Below are 21938 nucleotides of genomic sequence, written 5' to 3' on the forward strand. Positions count from 1 at the left end.
ACAGGGCAGTGCAAGCAACATAACCTGTGCACAAACCTGAACAAATTTATAATTTAATATGGTACAACTAAAGCAGCTGTATTGTGCTGCGAGAAGCACAGGTTTAGATCTTTCGAGAAGCGAAGTTTTAACTTTTCATTGCAACGGGTAACTAGAAAAAATAAATTGCTATTCTGTGATCTGCAGGGGACAGATAAAGAATTGTACACTTTAATCTGCTTTTTAAAATTATTTATTTTCAGTTAGTTTGGATCCTGTAAAAGCATAAAAGGTTGTTTTATATTTTTTAAAGTTTAGATCTTAAAATAGCAGTAAGTAAAGAACATTTACAGGGAAGTTTCATTTTGAAAGCTTAAATGTATTAGGGTCAATTAAAAAAATAGTCAGTTTATGACTTGGTAAACACCTGGCTGATAAATCTGTGAACTTGTTTATTGACACCACATTTAAATTAACCAAAACACTTCTAATAGCTCTTGTGTTTTCCAGCTGGAGTTATGTACAGTGTTTGGAGGCATGTACTGTGCAGCAAGAGGAGACAATGCAACTGTGTCAGAATATGCATTTTTACTGCCAATACATCAATTCTTAGCTACAACATAATCAATAAAGATAGCTGAGTGAGCATGTTCATAAAAAAAACAGTTAAAATCACTGATGGCAGTTAACTGCAGAAGTTTCCAAATTCTTTCATACCCTTCCAGGTCAGGTGTTTTCAGATTTTTCTGCCATATCTACATCTTATGTGTCTCACAAAAAAAATTATAAAATAATTCTTACCCAAGAGATGATCTTATGTACACAAAAGGGCAAAGGTTTGTAATTTAGTGCCAACTTTTATTTTAATCCCTTAAGCATAGATTAAAATATCAGTCCTGGTTAGTAAATTTGGTGCATGAAAACTGTTAACAAATTTCAGATCAACAGTATTTACACAGACCTGCTGCAGCCAAAAGAGGCAGTGAGGAAAGTGCAGAAGAATTTTTTTTTGTCTGAAAATATTTCAGACTCCTCCAGTCTCTGCACACAATGGAAAAAAATAGAACCAGAATTGAGGAGGGCAGGCTACTAAAGTAGAAACTTTTGTAAGCTATGCACAAAAACCCCCAACCTACACCAAAACATAAAGCAACACAAAGAACCCCAAACATGAGACATTCCCACCTTAGAAGTTCACTTGCTTTCTATAGCTCGGCCAAGGTGACACAAGTGGTTTCTTCCACTCTTAGGCTGATAGTGCTGGTAATACATCAGCTTTCCTTCTGAGCCTCTGACATCCCAACTAGTCAGATGTCTTAGCAAGCAGAGAGTCTATGCACCCCAACAATGACTAAGCTCATACTAAGGTTAAATCCCAGCATAAGGGGAGACTACCTCAGTGAACCACAGAAAACAAATACATAACTTACTGTTGCTTGGCCCAAGATAGTGTTTTCTGTATTATTTATCTTAATCACCAAAGTTGAGCAGTAGGATTAGACTGTATATGAAATCAAGACAGCCCAGGAATTTTCTAAAACCTCATTATGCTTCTTTTGGAAGCTTTAGCATAAGCTCAGAATGTTTTGCTTCCAGAGCCAGATGCCAATTCTGCTGATAGTCCTTTTTGCTGCTGCTATAGTAAAGGCTGTTATTTTCACAGACGTTAATTTCTGCCTTTTTAATGAATTTGAGGTGCCCGTTTCCCAGCCAAACTTCAAAATAGTCAAGGAGTGAAGAGCAAGTTCAACCAAGCCTATTTCTGCAGAATTGAGATATTTCTGAAACATGGTTATGGCTTTTTGGAGAATACTGTACAAAGCACAGTTGAGTTTTAGCCCTATTATATTAATTGTGAGTAGGACATATTTTTATTTAAAATAATACTCACCTTCCACTTTTTTTTTTCTAATGTCTACTTGATAGCCTGAAACTTTCCAGCAGAAGCTCAGTATGAACACAGAAGTAGAGAAAGAATTATTTCCTTTCCATATCTAAAACAACCTGAAGCCCTGCTATCAGCTGTCCTTGCTGAGATCTGCAATTTAGCTCCTAAGTGACTTATTTGCAGGCTCTGTCTCTGATATCTGAAACGCAAATCACAGCTGTCAAATCACATCAATTACAGGACCTGGTCTTGTTTTTAAAACTTACCATATATTTCAATTTCATTACACTATCCTTGAGTCCCAGAGATCTTACATTTTTTTCCCTGCATGGAAGTTTTGCATATTCTTACAGCCATTCTGGGATTAATACTGAATGCTTATGTAACAGTCTTACCAAATTTTGTGGGTTTTTTATGTTTAATACATAACTGCTAAAAGGAAAACAATACAGGAATTGTATAGAAGAGGAGGAATAGTATCTTTGAGAAACTGGGATAAAACTGAGTGCAATATAAAAGTTTTGGACACCAAGGTCCAGAGTAAGAAATTTTATGCTGGGAGATAGAGCAGATTATCTGCAGAAGTTTGAGCTTTCTATAAAAGATGTAACTTCAGGAAACACCAAATATGCATACTTATTTTGTAATTTTAAATGCATTTTACTAGTTGATAGTCAACAATACTTCAGGATTCCCTGATCTCACCTCAGTGAAAAAAATCACAGCTAGAGAACTCCAAGTAGCCCTTAGCAAAAATCAGCAGATAAAACAAAGAGACAGAGCACTCTAGGAGCACTACCTCAGAATCAGAATTCCTCTTCTTCTCTTATAGGTAGGTGAGAGAGTTTCACTATAGTGAACCATTTTTGTCACTGTCAGGATCAAAGTTTCTTCAACCAAAAACCGGAGCTAAGTAGCAATTTTCCCTTAAAAGTGCTGTCAGACAATAGCCATCAGGAAGTCAATAATCCTTACACTACAGGTCTCTCCACATTTGTAGCTCTAGCAAATCATATTTGTTCATATTTTTAAGGTAAAAGCTTTGGATTTTCCTATATCCACCATGGCTCATAAAGGGATTGTACTTTTATAGAAAATTTATCAAGCAGTTGCTACAATTGTTCAGTGTAACTTTTTCAATTATAAAACTAGAAACTACACAATACTTTCAGGAGAAAGTACTCATACAATTTCCAGTCGTCTTCTCATACCATTTAAAAATATAGCAAAACCACAGCAAAACACATTGAAGCCAACTCCTGCCAGAGGATCACCATATTAAGATCTTTTTAGATGGAAAAAGGGTTTCCAGCAGCCTTACATTCTATATGTCAAATTAGCAGAAACTATACTGAACAACTTTTCACTAGCAAAAGAAATTAAGTTGAAACACATGTAAATGAAGACAAGTCAGTTCAGACAAGTTTAAGAGTACTACTTCAGAAACATTTTCAGAAGCCTAGACACTCTTCTCTGACACGCAATTTTTTGAGGAAACACTCAGCATTGAAATAGTAGCTATTATAAATGACTATTTCAAGATGTTTTAGAGGTAACTCCTGTTCCTGCTGTAAAACTTTTTATATTGTGTTTATAATCTGTGAAACAGGAAGAGGGAAAGGAGCACTAATTCCCACAAACCAAACTTCTGTTTGCAGTAGCAAATAAGCAGTTTAATAAAATTTTCAGAATCAGAAACTACATAATCCAACTACTTTCAGAAAACACTTATTCTAATATACTCTGGAGAATGAATAATCATACCCTGAACTGTTTTAAAGTTAAAATGACATTAAGAACTGCCCCTCACCATGTTTCAATATTGTACTTTTCTGGTGGAGTGCGTGAAACAAAAGACAGCAATTTTGCTTGAATTTTTTGCTGCAGAAAATGACCTAACTACTAGACAGAGCTAATACACCATCATGGTTTCAGCTGGATTAGTTAGTTTTCTTCTTAATAGCAAATACTTCTTAGTGCTGTGGTTTGGATTCAGTATGAGAATAGAGTTGATAGCGGTTTGATGTTTGGGGCAGCACTACTTAGAAACAACCAGAAGCAAATGAGGAGGGGCTCAAGAAGCTGTGAGGGAGCAAGGCCAGGAGAGCTGACCCAAACTGGCCAAAAGGATATTCTATACTAGCATGTGATGCCCAGTACATAAACTGGGGGAAACTGGCCAGGAGGCATGGATCTTCTCTCAGGCTGGGTATGCTAGCAGGTGATCAGCAATTGTATTGTGTATCATCACTTTCTTACCTTGGGGTTTCTTTTTGTTGTCTTCCTTTATGGTACAATTATTATGTTGAATTTCAGTCCTGTTCTCATTTCAACCCATTGCTTTTACTTTTCCTCCTGTTCTCCTCTCCATCCTATGCGGGCAGGTAGGATATGGTACTTAGTTACTGGCTGGGCTTAAACCTCAATACACATAAGAGTTTAAGTCTCAAATGTTTTTCACAGGACTCTAGTACTGCAATACTCCTCACTCTGAAAGAAACCAAGGTAAGCCAAGGGCTAATTGTTTTCTATTTTGTCAATGTAAGATATAGCAATAGCAGTATATTCTTCTTCAATGATCTTAAGAATATTTAAAAATACCTTTACTTTCCAGTGAATTTACCAATTTCAAGTGAAGGTCTAAGCATTTGTTTTATTAGTCCATTCATCTCTTTCTTTCCAAAAAAAAAAAACCCAAAAAAAACCACCAACAAAAAAAAAAAAAAACAACAACAACAACAACAAAAAAAAAACAACCCAACCAACCAAAAAAAAAAAACCCACCAAAAAACTGGACTTCATTTTGGGACAGATATTAATAATTCTTCACCTGTCACTATAAAAATAGAACCATATTGCTGGGAGAGTGCTCCTTCAGTTAGGGAGAACTCCAGTTTCAGGAAAAAGATAGTTTTTATTGGTCTGATGACAAGTCTTAAGTATAGTTCAGGGGTAAGTGCACACATGAGTACTTCAAATTTTCATACCCAATACAGCTCAGCTAAACAGCAAGGCTGTCCTAGCACAGGGGCCCTCGCTGAACTTCACTTGCCACTGTTTTTGGTAACATGAGAATCGAAAGTGACATCAGCTTCAGAAAGGGGGGGGAAGCTTTTACTTCAGCCCCCTCCCAATCCTACCCTCCCCTACACTTATTAACATTCCCACTACTTCATCTATTTTACAGCCCACATATCATTCATGTTTCAAATATTTTTAAATGGAACAGCACATAATTGCAAAGTAGTATTCAAACACAAACTAAGATCTCAGAAAATTCCCAAGTAAACTGCTGGAAAGGCTCTGCATATTTCTCCTGTTCCTTATACTGGTCATCCTCAGACAGAATACTGAACGAGGCAGACTTTGTCCCACTCAATACAGCCATTCTTCTGAGCATCAAACACCACTTTGTCCTCTGGAGCCTGCAGGAAGTTTGAGACAATGGCAGAGAAGTACTGTCTTCATAGCCCTGATAGCTCAACTGGACTATCAACTAAAAACCCACATGATGTTTGAGAGGAAGTAGAATTCATCGTTCTAATTGTATTTTTCCAGTTTATATCCTCTGAGGGAAATACAAGGGCAGACAAGCAAAATTGCTTGTAAAAATGGTTGTAACACCAAACAATAGAGAATTCAATTAATCAGACATGCCTTTACATAGTACATAAAGCCTCCATGTGTACTCCACTGAACTGAAATCACTATTTTTCTGTTAAATTCATCCATACTCCAGATGATAGCTCAAATATTGTCCTCTGGGACAAAGGGAGGGAGTGTGAAGAAAAGCTACCGAAGTTAGGGCTGAACACTTTTCAGTATAAAGAATACCTTTCCTTGGGCAAAGTCAAACACTTGCAGATTCTGCTGTGTCCATGTTTGAATGTCCTATGGAATGCTTTTCTTTACCAACTCATTTCATCTCCATGCTGGTTTTTAATTGACAGAACACATATCCCCAAACTTTGTATGGCAGATTTATAGAGTTAAGAGCCTTACTGTAGGAAAGATGGTAGGAACCCCAAGACCAGCACACAATATAGCTGCAGACAGCCACACACTCTTCTGCAGAATGGCAGCCAGACAGCACAGCTTATTCTGAAATTCTTGTTCATTGGGATTTGATACTGCTGGTGTCACACCAGCAGTGTGGGTGCTGTGCAAGATAACCACTGCTAGTTCAGTTTCACTCACTTGCAACTCTTGATTATAGATCACAACCTTCACCAGTAAGACAAGTTCTTCAGCAGGACAAAACCTCCCACCTTAACGAGAACCTTGTTATGTCAATAGTAGCAAAACATTTATGCAGAGCTACTCTCGAATCTTCCATGTGGTTGCAAGGTACTTCTCTTGCTAATAAGCTCAACATTCATTTAAGTCTCTGTTGGTTTTGCCCAGTTACTAAGACTGGTAAATGGCAAATTCTAGAACAGTTTGTTTAAACCACCGATTTCTTGGACTGCAGCCCAACAGCCATGACACTTCTAGCTCCCCACTAAATGATGGTTAGTGCAAGATTTCACCGGACTAAAGCACAAAAGCAGCGAAGTGCTTTCATGCTGTTTACTGCACAATCTTAAAGCTTTGAATCTAATAATCAGTATTGTAAACCCAAAGTTTCAATAACTGCATTTGCAGAGAAATCCCATGCCACATGTTCCCCATGCCACACAGTAACACACCATAACTACATCTTATCTCAATTGTATTATAAACATCATTCCAGAAACTGTACTGGAACTAAATCCCCAACTGGTTTGAAATCATATTAACCCACTCCCAAGGCAAAAAAGCCAGTTTCAATTCTTAAACTGGTTCTAAAAATGACCTTCCTACATAATTTTTACTGTTTTTATAAACTAGATCCTCTGGAAAATGTCATGGTTAAAACAGTAATTCACTTTTGTAAGCACTTGACTACCTATACTAATACACATTTTTTTATTTGCTACCAATTTTCAGTAGCTCAGTACAGGATCGTTCCTTGAGGAAGTTCTACAGCTCAATATTCAATATGCCTTACCATTGGCCACATCTACTTTTTTTTATATGCCGAGAGGCCAGTATTTTTAATCATATAGTATTCTGAGACACACCTCCACCACACAGATATGCAGTAACTTTATTTCCTGGCACCCTTTATCTATTGCTGCCAATCCTATGTCCCAGACCATCCCCAAAAAATGTTTTAGAACATAGAGAGTAAGACTGTCATTAAGTACTTTGGGTACCTGGTGCCAACCACAACTCTGGGGTGGCACTATTTCATCCCCAACATCACAGGATTATCTCACTTTCACCAAGTTTACTGCACACACAGCATTGTAGTTAAAGGTTTTAACATTTGCTATTAACATTGGTAATTAATACTTGGTTTAATGTTGAAACTGAATCTTGAATTAACATTTAGTATTAACATCAGAATGAAGATGGTACCTTTTTTCTCAAAAACACATGCCACTCTTCTGACTCTGTAATGAAGCCATAGATCCCTTATAAAATCTAAAAAGTACTTACCAAATATTGCTCTTTATTAACTATTCTCTGCTCTTTGACATTGACATCTTGATACACAGAAAAGGACTGACGTAGCTAAGACTGACAACTTGTGGACTTACCAGCCAAGCAGTTCTACTAAATGCCCACTTTTTGTAGATCTGCAGTAGAAGATTGAGACTAATCTTACCTCCCCACTTCTTGAGTACAGTTGTATTTTTTGTCCTGGAGTCACTCAAGCACAATATGAAGCTTTGTGTGCCCAGTACATGTGGCACCAGTCAGCAAAAGGCCACATTGCCTCCATAGCTCTTGACATGTACAAGCAGTCAAGAACACCGTGGTGTGATCCACAGCTTATGTGCAACAGCCATGACTTAACATCCTCATCTTTATTCAAAAGCATATGTAAAACATGGCATGTAAAAATATGCACCATTCCCAGCAACATTTGTTAACAGAAACAAGTTATTATTGAAAGCAATCAAGAGAAAGCTATTTTCTACTTTATTTCTGCAGATCTTGATATTCAATAGACTGATTTACCATTCCTTGCTCAAAAAGAGCAGCCTTTAGCCAAAGAAGCAGGCCACTGTTTAATAAGAAAACCATAGGAGATACTGAATGAGCCAATGCACTCCTGGAGTTCACATCCTTGGCATCCACTTCAGTAGCATGATGGATACTTATTTTTGACAGTTCCAATGCTTTATGTGCTGTTCCTGGTAATGTTTATACTTCATACTACTTTTGACAGAAAATTGGACTTTACATAGAATTTGTCATTGATGAACAGATACACCCCCATGAACTACAGGGCTGTTTTATATATTTTGGATGATTTCAAAGTTATTCAGTTATAGTAGGAATTATGCTATCATTATGTTTCTGCCTTTACAAAGAATTCCTGACAATAAGGCTTGAAAGTCATGTTTCAAGGCAAATTTTATCTTATGTACACCCTGAGTTGTCTTTAAATTTACTTGGTGACCAACTTATCATCCTCCATTCTTGTGTGGAAGGGACAGGGGGTGTGTATTCTATTGCTATTTATTAGAGGTGTGGCAGTTATCTTCTGTTAATTGGGCAGTTTTCTTTATCTCTTCCACATCCAACCCTCCCTCTGGGGAGGTATCTTCTGTTAATGGTCATTCCTTGACTGACAAAATTGCATTATCTCATTGGGAGAGGCTCTGCCCAGAGGGAGGAGCCAAGCATTCCTATCTGGATATAATCTGAGGTTTGGAATACCACAAGGCAACCTTTTCTCACTGGATTCCCAGGAGCAGCTTTCTTCTCCACTGGATTTCCAGAGGAAGGTCAGGGCCATCTACACCACCAGTGGACCTTCAGAGGAAAACTCCACCCTTCTACAGGATCACTACTTCAACAGAACCACACCTGTTGCTCCAAAGTACTCCAGCCACCATCTAACTGGACTGCTACCAACATCCTGATTCCCACAGGGTTGTCAGGTTGTATTCTGACTCTATCAGTGTTGTTTTGTATTACTGCTTTTTTATTTTTCCTAATAAAGAACTGTTATTCCTATTCCCATATCTCTGCCTGAGAGCTCCTTAATTTTAAAATTATAGTATTTTGGGAGAGGGTTTACATTTTTCCATTTCAAGGGAGGCTCTTGCCTTCCTTAGCAGACACCTGTCTTTTCAAACCAAGACAAAAGCCCAAGTTGCAATGTACGTTAGCTCTCTTCCCACTACCAACCTCTTTCCCCCACAGAGCAAGCAAAGCAAGCAAGTACTGCTGCCAGTGAATTCCTCAAAGGGCAGTTCCACTCTTGTGGTACTAGTCTTCTCCTGCTGAAGCAGCAGCTCATAAAACCCTGACTCCTCACTCCCTCACCAGACACAGTGATGCAAGCTGTAGACATTGTCTTTGTTTTCGACCTTTTTACAGGGTCTGCCTGTGAGCTCCACTCCCGAGTTATCACAGATCTCCAGTATCTGCAAGACTGTGCACCTATACGGTATTTTAAAAGGGTAAATAGTCAAGGGGTTTTTCATGCACTCCTTTCCCTAATATCACTGCTACACTTCCAGCAGAAGACAGTTCAGTATTTTGGAAAGATGGTGTTTTAAATATCTACAGACATTATCTACTGGACAAAACTGCAGCTATTTTAGCAGGCTTTTCAAAAGCATTAACTCCAAGCCACAGTATTTCTTCAGGTGTTACACTTCCTTCTGGTTACATCATCCACATTTGTCAGGCAGTTCTGACAAGTGCTCCCATTCATCTCTGAAAAAGGAGAACAAGATCTTAGTAACAGTTCATTCAAGGAAGAAATTTCAATTTGCAAGTAAGCACACAACAGTTTGTATTAACATGCTGCTAATTCTGAAAAAAACCCCAAAAAACCTAAACACACAGACTAACACTTCTCAGAAAGTTTTTTGTCTCGTCTCAGATTCCGGATCCGTATAAAGTTTTTCAACAACAAATTCAGGTTCGGGATAGGATCATCACAGATGAGACAAAAGCAGCACATGAACAATACATTTAGTAGGAAATAGCCCATAAGGTTTCTAATTGCTTAGTTTTTGTATTACATCTAACATTTTGTTGTATTTCAGTAATAGTGTACACTTATTTAAAACTCCTTGTAGGTTTGAAAGCTAAGCAAGGTTAGGCACAGCTATCAGCTCACACTGTGCCTTGGGGAACAAGTGCTTTTTAAATGACTATGACTTACCATATCAATTGATCAATTATGTTTGTAACTATCATACTGCAAAAAAATCTGAACTGTAAACATGGTTACTTTACTTAGAATCAGAAAATGTTTATGAGCTTTTCAGTTACATACCTGAATAAGCCAAAAGCACTTGTTCCTGCTTGTTTTCTACAAAACACATTTTCCTGTAAAAAAGAGATTTATAAATTCAGAGAAGTTTTCTTTCATCACTCAAAATACAACCTGCCATCAAACATAGGTTGGATATTGGGAAGAAGTTTTTTACAAAAAGAGTGATAAAGTACTGGAATGGTCTGCCCAGGGAGGTGGTAGAGTCACCATCCCTGGATGTGTTTTTAAAAAAAAGACTGGATGTGGCTCTTGATGCCATGGTTTAGTTGAGCACGGACTGGACTCTGTGATCTTGAAGGTCTCTTCCAACCTTGTGATTCTGTGATCCAATCAGCCTCTCGTACAGACCAAACTGCATTTTTCAATATGTGCTGCATTAGTATCAGCACACTGCAAGTTCTGTGAAACTTCAATCAAAAGTGTAGTCATATCACAGTACAATTTGTTTTGCTCCTTTTGCCCAGCTATTGCTCAAGCTGGGTATGAACTATGATAGGAGGGGGAATTACACTTGATTATCAGGATATCTGACACTGGCAATTTGCCTATCAGGATTAAAAATAATATTTACTAGAATTCATACCTTCTATTCAGAGGCAGCCTTCAAGCATCTCTGCAAAGACACAAAACACACTGGTTAGTTAATACTAACAAGGTTTGCTACTTCTAACTTTTTTCTAGGTGAGCAATAAAGTCACACCCTTTTCTACCTGCAATAGTGCCTGTCTAAACAATACAGCATCTTATAGGCAGCACTGCTGCCCAAGAAGTTTCACTTATACACTTGAACTTCACATACTAGAACAAAACCCACTGTTCAAAAGAAAGTACTGATAGCTAACAAAGTATTTAAAAGTACCTTTCTTGAATAAGGAGTAGAATGAAGTTACAGATGTGTAGCAACACAGGAAAATGAGACATTCTCACTCCCTCTGTTGTAACTTTTTAACTACAACCAGCCGATGGACCCAAACACCAGTGCAGTACAGTGAATTTCACTGAAAAATGTTAAGTTCAGCTACTTAGGTGGGAATGAAGTTCCTGGAGAAACCACTATTATTCTTAAAGCACAGTAAGCATTTGTGAGCATTCTTTTTGCCTGCTTCAAGTACATTATACCAGCCCTTGAGAAGTAATTTATCTCTGGAGCTGAAATAGAATTTAGAATTCACTACAATTTACCATCAAATTCCACCTTTGTAATTAGACATTTCCTAAATGCTCACATGTGAATGAGCCCCAAATTAATTGTCCTAAGAGGACTGAAGTGAAAACATCATCCCTAGCTTTCAAACTTCCTAACCAAACCTGACTAATGCTTGTTATTTACCCACTATAAGGCAGAATATTCTTTAACACTTCCTCCTCTCTGCTCTTTAAAGATGCAAGCTTCTACAGCAGTATTTATTTGTGTCAACACAGACCTGAGGTGGGTTTAAACAATGCAACAACATTCTTATTCACAGCCTGGTACATGCTGGCACCTCACTTGTACACAGCAACAGCATTAAACCAACAGCAGCTTGGATGGTTTATGATTGAAAAATTGTAAGTGGTTTGATCTCAGTAGCCAAAGCCTTTAGAAATTGCTCATCAATGCATCAGGTTTGGCAGTTTTAGCATGATTCACCATTATCCACAAGGATCAGTGACAGGAACTGTAACACCATTCATACATTTATATATTCCACAAGACAACATTCACCTCTTTCACTAGCAGTGTACTAAATGGGAATAAATTACAACCAATAAAAAATGTCTGCTGTTTATTCAATACATATTACCTTTTCTTTTATTTCCTGTCTCGAGGAAATCTTTCTTCAGCATATGTCGCATTCCCATTACTTGAAACTGTTCATGCCACTCTAGAAATTGAGTAAAATCACAAATTACAACAAGTTCATGTATAATGCTACATAAGCCAGTAAGAACAACCAATTTCTACTTTTGTAACAACTGGTTATAAGCATTTGAATAAAATTTAAATGAAGACAGATCCTGGATCTTTATGAATACAAATTATTTTTTCTTTCTTTCAAGGAAGTGAGGATATCAACTATACATTAAAAAAATGAATACACATTTTTATTAAATTACAGGAATATTTGCTTATTTATATTAATAAGCATCCAGATGTCCTTTTTTTTTTTTTTTTGACTAAACACTGCTTCATACTCATTTCCCAATAAAGTGCAAATTCACAATTAAAAGCTATACTGAAGTGAACTTTAAATTTTGTACAAACACTTCAGGATAGGCATTTTACCAGCTCCACCAACACAAATATCTATTCCCAAACCCCCCAGCCCACACAGCTCTAGACCATGTCAAACATGCCCAAAATTACTGATGCCTCAATTTTAAAGCTAATGACACAACTACTAATTTAATCCTATGCATCATCTTCTAATCCATTTATCCCCACTGATAATTTAGAACATACTCAGCTTTCAGGAAAATCCACTTGTGTGTATGACGTATTCTTCTACTTGTGACAGGCCTTCCATGAAATGCTAAAATTAAAGATAAGCAAAATTATCTTTTAAACTAGAGAACATCTCTCTCATGTTACTATGTCAGAAACATAACCACCAAGCGCTAAAAAACTGACATTTTCCTACAATTTAATACTCTTCTGAAAGGGTGAAATGCCCAACAAGGTGAAATTTTGTAAGCAAAAGAAGTCTACTAAAAACTAACCTACAGACTGACTTTAACTCAAAGAGCACCAAACTCAAAAATTATCAAATAATTACTTATCACTTTGATAGCAGTTATGAAAACGCAATGTAGTTTTTCATTTCTGTCCTACTTAGTAGCCATACAAAACTGATACTCTCTGGCACTTCCCATACTTTGAGAGACAAAAATACAGAAACCAAGTTATGAAACACATGCATTTGAGTTGGTCTAAAACAGAAATGCAGTTACTTCTAGAGCAACATTAAAAATTCCAGAGCTGTTACCTTAATGTGCAATGTACTTGACACCGTTGAAAACCTCCTCTCCATCACACCTAAAAACAAATATGGACAGCCTTACAATTTGAAATCACCGGATTTAATATTACCAGGCCAGCAAGTCACATACATTATGAGGCAATAATCATCAACACAATCTTTAGAAGCAGTACATTAAGTACTAAACCACAAGTGCGCAGAAGAAAAGCAATAAGAAATGCACTTTTAAGCAACAAAGGATTTGCAAGTTACTCCTATTTGAAATCTCATATGAAAAGCATTGTAGAAATAACTGCATGTTCCCACTGCTAAACCTCAGTCCAAAGACCTTTTAAGGAAAAGTCATCTCCAGTTTTTAATCATTTTTAAGAACTGACTGAAGTTGGGTTTAGAGAATTGTTTTAACCATGTAACAATTATCAAAATCCACCAACTCAAGCAGTCTAAAAAATGTGTGACAATACATTATCACTTGAATGTGCTTATTTAAAATATCTCACTCTGTACTACACAGACCTAAAAAATGCACTGAGCAATGAAAGATAACCTATCACATATTTTTGTTTCCTATCACAAAAACAAGGGTATAGAAAGCCTTAGTTAAGCTTCTACTTCTTGTGTGCAATAAAATTAACGCCTGAGTGCAAGAAACTCAATAATCAAAGGTTACTAATGGTTTAAGTTAGAAAAATTTACTGTTTGGTAATGTAATATGTGACTCAAACTGTTAGACAAGATAATTAAACACACAATGAATGCACCTGACAACTTCCTATGCAAATCAACCCACATCCTAATCTTTGCTTGCAGGTAAGAGCCTGGAATTGTACATACATATAGTTAATGGTATTTCCCGTTCTTTTTGAAGCATTATGGGTTCAAAGACCTCAGCATTTCATAGGAAGGACAAAAAGGCATCTTAAGCACACAATAGGCTTCTGTCAGTACTTTGGGGTGGTGGTTTACTTTTATAACGAATCTCTCTTTATTATGCTATGTCATTGTCTTAAAAATACAAAAACATAATTACTTAGAACATAATCTTATGATTTATATCAGGGATCACCTAAATATTGTGGGTCTTTTTTCCTTGGGATGCTATGTAGATTTCACAGTACTTCTGTAAGTCTTCTGCTGTGCAGCAATGCCATGATGCCGGTCAGTGAGCCCTCTATAAAGATGTACGGGTAGCACAAGCATGTGCACCAGCCCTCTGCCACATGAACAAGGCGATTCCGCCTTATCCAGCATTTAATGCATGCACCCGGGTGTCTGAAGGCTGCCGCCCTGTGCAGGGCTGCCCCAGCCGCGGCTGAGGGCTCAGCAGGGGCAGCACCCCCGCACCAGCCCCGGCCGCCACGGGCGGGGATCAAAATGGCGCGGGCCCGGCAGCGCCACGCGGGTCACCGCCGCCTACCGATCCCAGCCTGCCCCGCGCCCCGGGACGCGGCTTCCGGCAGGGAGCCTGCCGCGGGGCATGCTGAGACATGTAGTCCAGTAAGTCCCCTCGCACCTCCGCGGCTCTCACCAGGGCACCGTGAACGGGCGGCTGCGGCCCCACAGCCGGGTTACGGTTGCCTTTCGCCTGGCTCTATTCGCGCCTCCCAAGGGTGAGAGCTTCCCCTGACGGCTCCAACCTCAGGCACTATGAGACCGGCACTGCGGGCGATCGTCCCGAACATCCAAGCAAAAGGAAGAAGCCATCCCCCGCCGGGGCAGCAGCACACACGCATCCCGCACCGCCTTACCGTGTACCGCCGCACCAGGCGCTCCGCGGGGAAAAAGGGGGCGGGGCGCGCGCGCGCCAGCTTTATATGTTCGCTGCAGGGTGGGAACGAGGCTGGCCACGCCCCCTGCGCGCGGGCCGAGGGGCGGAGGCGTCGCGCGGAGCTGGGGCGGGAGCGCGCCTGGCTGTCGGGGGCGCGCGGCGGGGCGGGCGCTGCCGCGCTGCCCGCGCGGGCCGGACGCTGAGGGGCCGCGGGAGCGGCCGGGCGGGGCCGCTCGCACGGCTTGCGTTACAGGTTTCACGGGAAAACGCACAGCGTGGTACGCCAGTTTCTACTCCACCTCCCAAACCTAAAGAACGTGTTTCTCGAAGAATCGTAGCGTCTTTAAGGTTAAAAAAGACCTGAGATAATCGAATCCAGCCTGTGTCCGAGCACCACCACGTTAACCAGACCATGGCGCTAAGTGCCTCATCCAGTCTCTCCTCAAACACCTCCAGGGATAGTGACTCCAGCACCTCCCTGCGCAGCCCATTCCAATGCCTAAACACCCTTTCTGTGAAGAAATTCCTAATGTCCAGCTTCAACCTCCCCTGGCGCAGCTTATGACTGACTGTCCTCTTATCCTGCTGCTGATTTCTTGGGAGAAGAGGCCACCCCCCACCTGGCTACAGTCCACTTCAGGGGCGTTGTAGAGAGTGAGAAAGTCACTCGCCCCTGAGTCTCCTTTTCTCCCCCAACTCTCTCAATCACTCCCCACAGGACTTGTGCTCCAGACCCTTCACCAGCCTTGCTGCCCTTCTCTGGACTCTTGTCCTTCTTCCAGTGAGGAGCCCAGAGCTGGGTCACAGCTCATGAGGTGTGGCCTCACCATTGCAGCGTACAAGGTACAATTGTACAGCGTACAGGGGAACAATCACTGCCTGGACCTGCTGGCCACACCATTGCTGATACAGGCCAAATGCCATTGGCCTTCTTGGCCACCTGGGCACAGCTGTCTCATGGTCAGCCACCAACACTCCCAGGTCCTTTTCTACCAGGCAGCTTCCCAGCTGCCCCAAGAGTGAATACTTGTTTCTTATATCTATCTTATTTTCCTGTTCCCTAGGGCACCCAACTGGTTAACCTTGTGAAGCTATGCCTTGATGCCTCAACTTTCCTCCAGCTCTAATTAGATGTTTCTGAAACATTAACCACAGGCACACCCATTTTTGCTTTTTGGAAATAGCATGTTATGCTATATCCCTGTATAACATTACAAGTTGTAAGAGCTGAAAAATCTCCGCTTACCCACAACTGGCAAAAAATTGAGCTTTCTGCAGTTTTTCACTCTATACATAGAGTCTAAGGATATTGTTCCACAGTGAACCTAATAATGGACTTTAGGAAGAACTTCTGTACTGTGAAGGCGGTGGGACACTGGAAGAGACTGCCCAGAAAAGCTGTGGATGCCCCATCTCTGGAAGTGTTCGAGGCCAGGTTGGATGGGGCTGCAAGCAAGCTGGTCTAGTGGAATGGAAGGCTTGTCAGGGGGAGCTTCTTTATTATTCTGGATTATCTTTAGTGTTCCTTCCAGCCCAAACCATTTTATGTTTCACCCTATTCCACCACAATTTAGCCACTGGAAGTTGTACAGCTGCACCTCGTAAAGTGACAGTCTCCATCTGAATCTGCCTCCTGTACTATGTGGAAGAGTTGGAAAAAAGTCTTAGTGAAAGGTGCATGGGCTACAGTGGGGATAGCAGGAGCACTACAGCCTAGATGATGTTTGAACTGATGGGAAACCATATCCTAAATTCTCATTTATGTAGGTATGTTTATAAATAGGTTTTTTTTGTCTTCCTGTTTATTGAAAGGTTTAGTATATCAAGCAACTTAATTGATGAAATAAGGAAAAAACAAGGAAGGATGAAGAACAGCTGAAAATGTTTGGTGTTTTGACAAGTTATTAACAATATGACAAAACCAATATTCCACATATGGACTCTTCTTAGGAGGGTTTAACTGCTGGGAACAGATAAGGGAAATCTAGAATAGTGAGTTATAAGGTGCTAAAATATTTGGCAATTTTATTCCTGAAATTACTGAGATTAATACTATCAGGAAAACTAAACAGCTGGCAAATTTTAACCAAGTTTTCTTCTGCAGTCCATGGCAGCGAATGACACTTCTCTTTGCTTTTCTTCTTATACATCCCATTTTACATGTCTGAAATCTTGACTGTGAGCTGCAGTTGACCCCTTTTCTGCTGTAGAGGCATGAGGAGAGAGGTCTGAAATGCTGCCTTTTTCTATGAGTGCTTCCCACCACAGCTGTTCCAGCTGCTGTTTCTGCAGGAGTGAGAGTGAGAAGCTGTAAGCATTGGGGAAGAGCTGCTAGTGCTTCAGGGAATGCTCAGCAGCCCAGCTTGGGCACAGATAAGCAAGCAATTTATGCTGTTGTTGTCTTTCCACCTGACATATTCAAAAGGCCTCAAAACTGATGTTTGCCACATGGCACAGAAAATGTTGAGCCACCCTCCCCTAGTGATATCAGGGTTAAAGATAAGCAAAGTAATCACAGACGTTAATCACTACTCAATTGGCCCTAAAGAAAGAAGGCAGCTCCTTACCATTCCTTTACTAAGTAATAATAATTTACTAATAATTCCATATTTCTAACAGTGCACTGGAGGGTTTTTACTGCATGTTAATTTCTCAAAGACTGGGGGGAGAAAAACAATTAATCCCAAACTACATTAAAATAAGTATAAATTAGTACAATTTTAGTTTGCATTTAATAATAAGAAGCCTCTAAATACTGAGGGTGAGTAAGGGCTGTCCAGGGCTGTGGGGTGCTGCTCTGTAGTGTAAGCTTTGCAGGTGAAACACAGGTGAGCACCCAGGACAGGGAGCCTCACACTGTGCAGTGCTTCTGCACCCTGGCTTTGGAACTTGGCAGAGGAAACTCCTCATCTCTCTGTCAGATTGGAGGGCACAGGTTTACTAGTAGAGCCTGAATGCACTGCTTTGCAAACCTTTTATCCCCAAAGAAGTGTGTCTCATATTTCTCAGCGTCACCCAAGGCTGCTAGCACTGGACAAGCTTGTGGGTCAAGTGAAGCATGGCTTGAATGTAGGTAGGCAACAATTACAAGTCTGAAAAAAGTTAACCAAACCAAAGTAAAAATGTACACCAGAAACATAGATTATTTTTCAAAGTAAGGTTCCTTATTTTGCATTTCTTCCCCCTCCTTCAGTCTTTCACATCTTTAAATTATATCCCAGCTGTCTGGATGAGGGTGCAAGATGTAGAGCAAGAACTGATCCTCTATTGCCACTCTCCAGAGAGATCCTAAGGCTGGTCTGAGCCATAAGCCTGCTTGCCATAAAGTGTTAGTTTATAGATGAGTTGCTTCTGAATTTAGCTCACCAGAAGGCTTCACATTCATGCACAGTGTCAGTACTGGCAAAAGGAAGTGCTGATTATAAGATAATGGGGATGTAATGGATTGACTCTTGTGTTGGCCCACACAAATGTATGTCAGTCTGGAAGACTGGTGATGTGACTACATTGCTTTTCAGGTCTCAGCAACTCTCTCAAAGGTCTCTTTTTGTGTCTTAAATTACTTATTTCTTGTTCTTTCTCTTTATTTCTATCTCTCTCCCCGTCCCCCCCCCCCTCCCCCGCCCCCCTCCCCCAACTTCCTTTCTGTTCCTCTTTTAGGTCTGGCTTCCTGGATTTTCTCCAGTAATGTTGTAGTTTTGATGACTCATGTCTCTTGGTTTGGTTTGGGGTTTTTACCAGGGCATCCTTTGGGATGCTGAGTTCCCTTCCCTCTCACCTTCCCAGCAGGAAGTCTATTGTATGTAGCTTTAATTTCTTCCTTTTCAAAACAGATAGTACTCATTGCAAACTTCTGAGCTGACTTTGCCATATTTCACATTGTGCATCATAAAATACTTGAGTTGGGAAACAATTTAACTTATGAATGTGACTCTGTTTTTAGTATTTTGCAGATACCAGAATTTTTTATTTAAATTTCTCATGTCTCTTTAATTTTTTTAATCACTTCAGTGTCACAGATAGACAAGCGCTTTTTAAAATTTTTAATAATAAACGAGATCATAAAAAGATTAAAACAGCTGTACAGGGTCAGATCAAAGGTCTACCAACCCCCACCACCCATTAGTATCCTGCTCCCAAATGTAGCCCAAAGTAAATGCCTAGGGAGGGGAGTAGGGATAGAACAAGCATGTCCTTCCCCAAGTATTTGCCCAGCCTCTGGATATATAAACCTTGGAAACCTCCTAGAGGATTATCACTTTTGTGTGCATGAGAATGTGCGTCCCCGGGGCTCTCTCTGGCGTGGAGGCCTCAGCGAGGACGCGATGGTAATAATAAGGCTTGCACCACGGCAGGTTGACTCTCAAGCTCTGCTTTATTCACTGAGGGTGGGTGTCAGGGAGGATCTGTGACCCGACCACACAGCAAGGGAGCAGGCTCAGAGAGCCCCGAACAAGGGGCGGGGTAGGACTTATATCAGGTAGCGAGTAGGAGGGACAGGGTACAAAGGGTCCAATAGGAATAGGGCTAGGAGGAGGAGTTGGGATAAGATAATAGGGGTACAACAAATGGGAATAAGGGAAGGGGGCGGTAACCGGGGAAGAACCAATAGCAGACAAAGAACTTAAGAACATTCTAGAACTAAGGGCAAGTACAAAAGTGATTGACATAAAGGTGGGCATAACTGAAGGTTACATAACATGAGGGGAGTGGTAGGTTTGATGGGCAGCTTGGAGGCGGGAACCTATACAACAGCCTCCTCCCAAGGCATGTTCGGGGGAGCTTTTCCCAATTCCCCTACCACATCTCCCCCTTCTTTGTTAATTAAATAAACATTCCCTAAAGTTTTGATTAACATCTTCTTGAAAATCGCTAGGGCAACGAAAATAATAAGAACAATAACTAAAATCCATAAAAGTCCTCTAAGGATCGAGGCTGCCCATCCTGGGACGCCCCATTCAGAAAGCAACTTGGTGGCAGGGTCCACAGCCGAAGTCTCCGTTTGTAGGTGTTGGACTTGCGTCTGGATACGCTGGATGCTGGCTTGAATAGATTTGCTTCTTGATGTCAAATTGAAGCAGCACAGTCCTTCAAAGTCCTCGCAGCTGTGGCCATGGGCTAGCAGCAGAAAGTCTATCGCCGCCCGATTTTGGAGGGTGGCTTGCCTGGTGGTCTGTTCGTCCGCCAAGAGATCGGAGAGGGTGGCGGACGATGAGTTGGCATGCTTCGCTATCCAGCACTCCAGGTGAGAAAGCTCACCGAGGGCTTTAGCAACCGCATACCACGGTAAAAAGATGGAAGCGGCAACCCTCTTCGTTTTTCCCCAATTATAAATTTTGTCATCGCAATTTTGGTCGAATTGGTCATAGGATCTTTTTTGTCTGGCCAACTGTCTCTCTTTCTTCCAATCCATAATTTGGGTTTTATTTGGAGTGAGGGTAGTAAGCTTGCCAAGGCTACACGGTCCTCCCTGGAGCCGAGATGGGATGCCCGACCATACTCTGTCCCCACAGACAAGAAACATCCCCCGGGGCAACGACTTGGGACGAATGGAGGAAACAGAAATTATCGGACTTGTATAGTTACACCAACTAGCCGAATTGTATTTTTTGTTCAATGGTGTAACATCTTTTCTGTAGGTGTTTTTGGCCAAGTCAATTCCATGCCAATTCTGACTTGGCCTCTTAAAATAAAACTTTACGCAATAGGTGGCAGGAGAGGACCCCAACAGATCCAATTCTTGGGGCTCCTCTTTCGAATTTGGTAATATTTTCGTCCACGCATCCCAAGTGTCGACCGGGTTAGGTCTCCTGCCCGTGGTTCGGAGCAGGTCAGAGTTGGAAACTGGCCAATCGTCGGCTACCAGAGGGACCCCCACCAGGCATGTGGACAACGGGTTGTCCACATTGCCCATGGCCAAGCAGAAGTTCTCTTGTTGCAAGGACTTTGCCAGCGTTACCCAGACGTTTTCCTTCGGCTGTGGCACAATCCAGCCGTCCGCCGCCTGCAGCCACATGATGGTAAGGAGCGTGAGGCTTGCGGCCAGCCGGATACGTCGGGGCGTCCACTCTCGTAGGTCGTTGGTGGATGTTTTTTGGGCAGCCATCTCTAGCGAACTAAAGTGCAAAGAGAAAATATTCAGGAAAAATATGGTCTTCTTCCCCAACTCCCCTAACTCCCCCTTTTTATTTTTAAGTAAAAAAATTGACATTTAAGTGGGATGGGAGCGACGGGTAAGGTAAGTGGGTAAGGGGAAGGGAACAGGAGGGGATGGGGTTTGTGGGCAGTCATTGATCGGTGGGGGAAGGTAACGTCTGGTAAGCAGTGTCTTTAGTACGATGTTGGGTGTCCGTTGTGACGTCTTCCTTTTTCGTCGGCGCCAAGCGACTGCTGAGTCCGGTGACAATGAGGCAGGCGTTGTCGTAGTTCTTGTGGGAGGATCGACGATGGTGTTATCTTCTAGAAAGGGCTTGATGTATTTCCCCGGGACCCATTTCGGACCTTGGCCTGTTGAAACACAAGCGTACCCTCTCCCCCAAGTGATGAGAGGGTACGGGCCGCTGATCTGCTTAGTCTCGGGGTCCCGGATGAGCACTGGAGGCCGCTCTTTTAAGTGTGCCCGCGTATTGTTAAAAAAGTGCCTAAGCACGGGAGGGTCTGGCTCTTTTTCAGAGCAATTGAGGAAATTTAATACATAAAGTGCTTTGCAGACCCTTTCCACGGGGGTCATCACTAGAGCGGCATCATGTTGTTGCTCGATGAGTTTTTTAAGTTCTTTGTGGGTCCTCTCCACAATTGCCTGTCCTGTTGGATTATGAGGGATGCCGGTGGTGTGGGCAATCCCCCATTGTTGTAAAAATTGGTTGAACCGGGCTGATGTAAAGCCTGGTCCATTGTCCGTCTTGATGGCCTTAGGCACTCCGAGGGTGGAAAAGGCCATGAAGAGGTGCTTAATAACATCTCTGGTCTTCTCTCCAGTGTGGAGAGAGGCAAAGATGGCGCCTGAGAAAGTGT

The 21938-nt window shown here is 41.2% G+C and overlaps 1 long non-coding RNA gene and 1 other non-coding gene across 2 annotated transcripts; both read right to left on the reverse strand.

Annotated features, from left to right (window-relative positions):
* Positions 1-7742: 7742 nt before the first annotated feature.
* Positions 7743-14944, reverse strand: LOC110478919 (uncharacterized). Its single transcript, XR_002466836.3, has 7 exons — positions 14905-14944; positions 13163-13212; positions 12640-12709; positions 11981-12061; positions 10780-10809; positions 10197-10249; positions 7743-9628 (listed from the first exon to the last, which is right to left on the reverse strand). It is a non-coding gene; the product is annotated as an uncharacterized LOC110478919 (long non-coding RNA).
* Positions 9791-9861, reverse strand: LOC116183517 (small nucleolar RNA SNORD50). Its single transcript, XR_004148149.1, has one exon. It is a non-coding gene; the product is annotated as a small nucleolar RNA SNORD50 (small nucleolar RNA).
* Positions 14945-21938: the final 6994 nt, after the last annotated feature.

This window comes from Lonchura striata, chromosome 3, assembly GCF_050655825.1.
Source record: "Lonchura striata isolate lonStrDom1 chromosome 3, ASM5065582v1, whole genome shotgun sequence".
Lineage (NCBI taxonomy): Eukaryota > Metazoa > Chordata > Aves > Passeriformes > Estrildidae > Lonchura > Lonchura striata.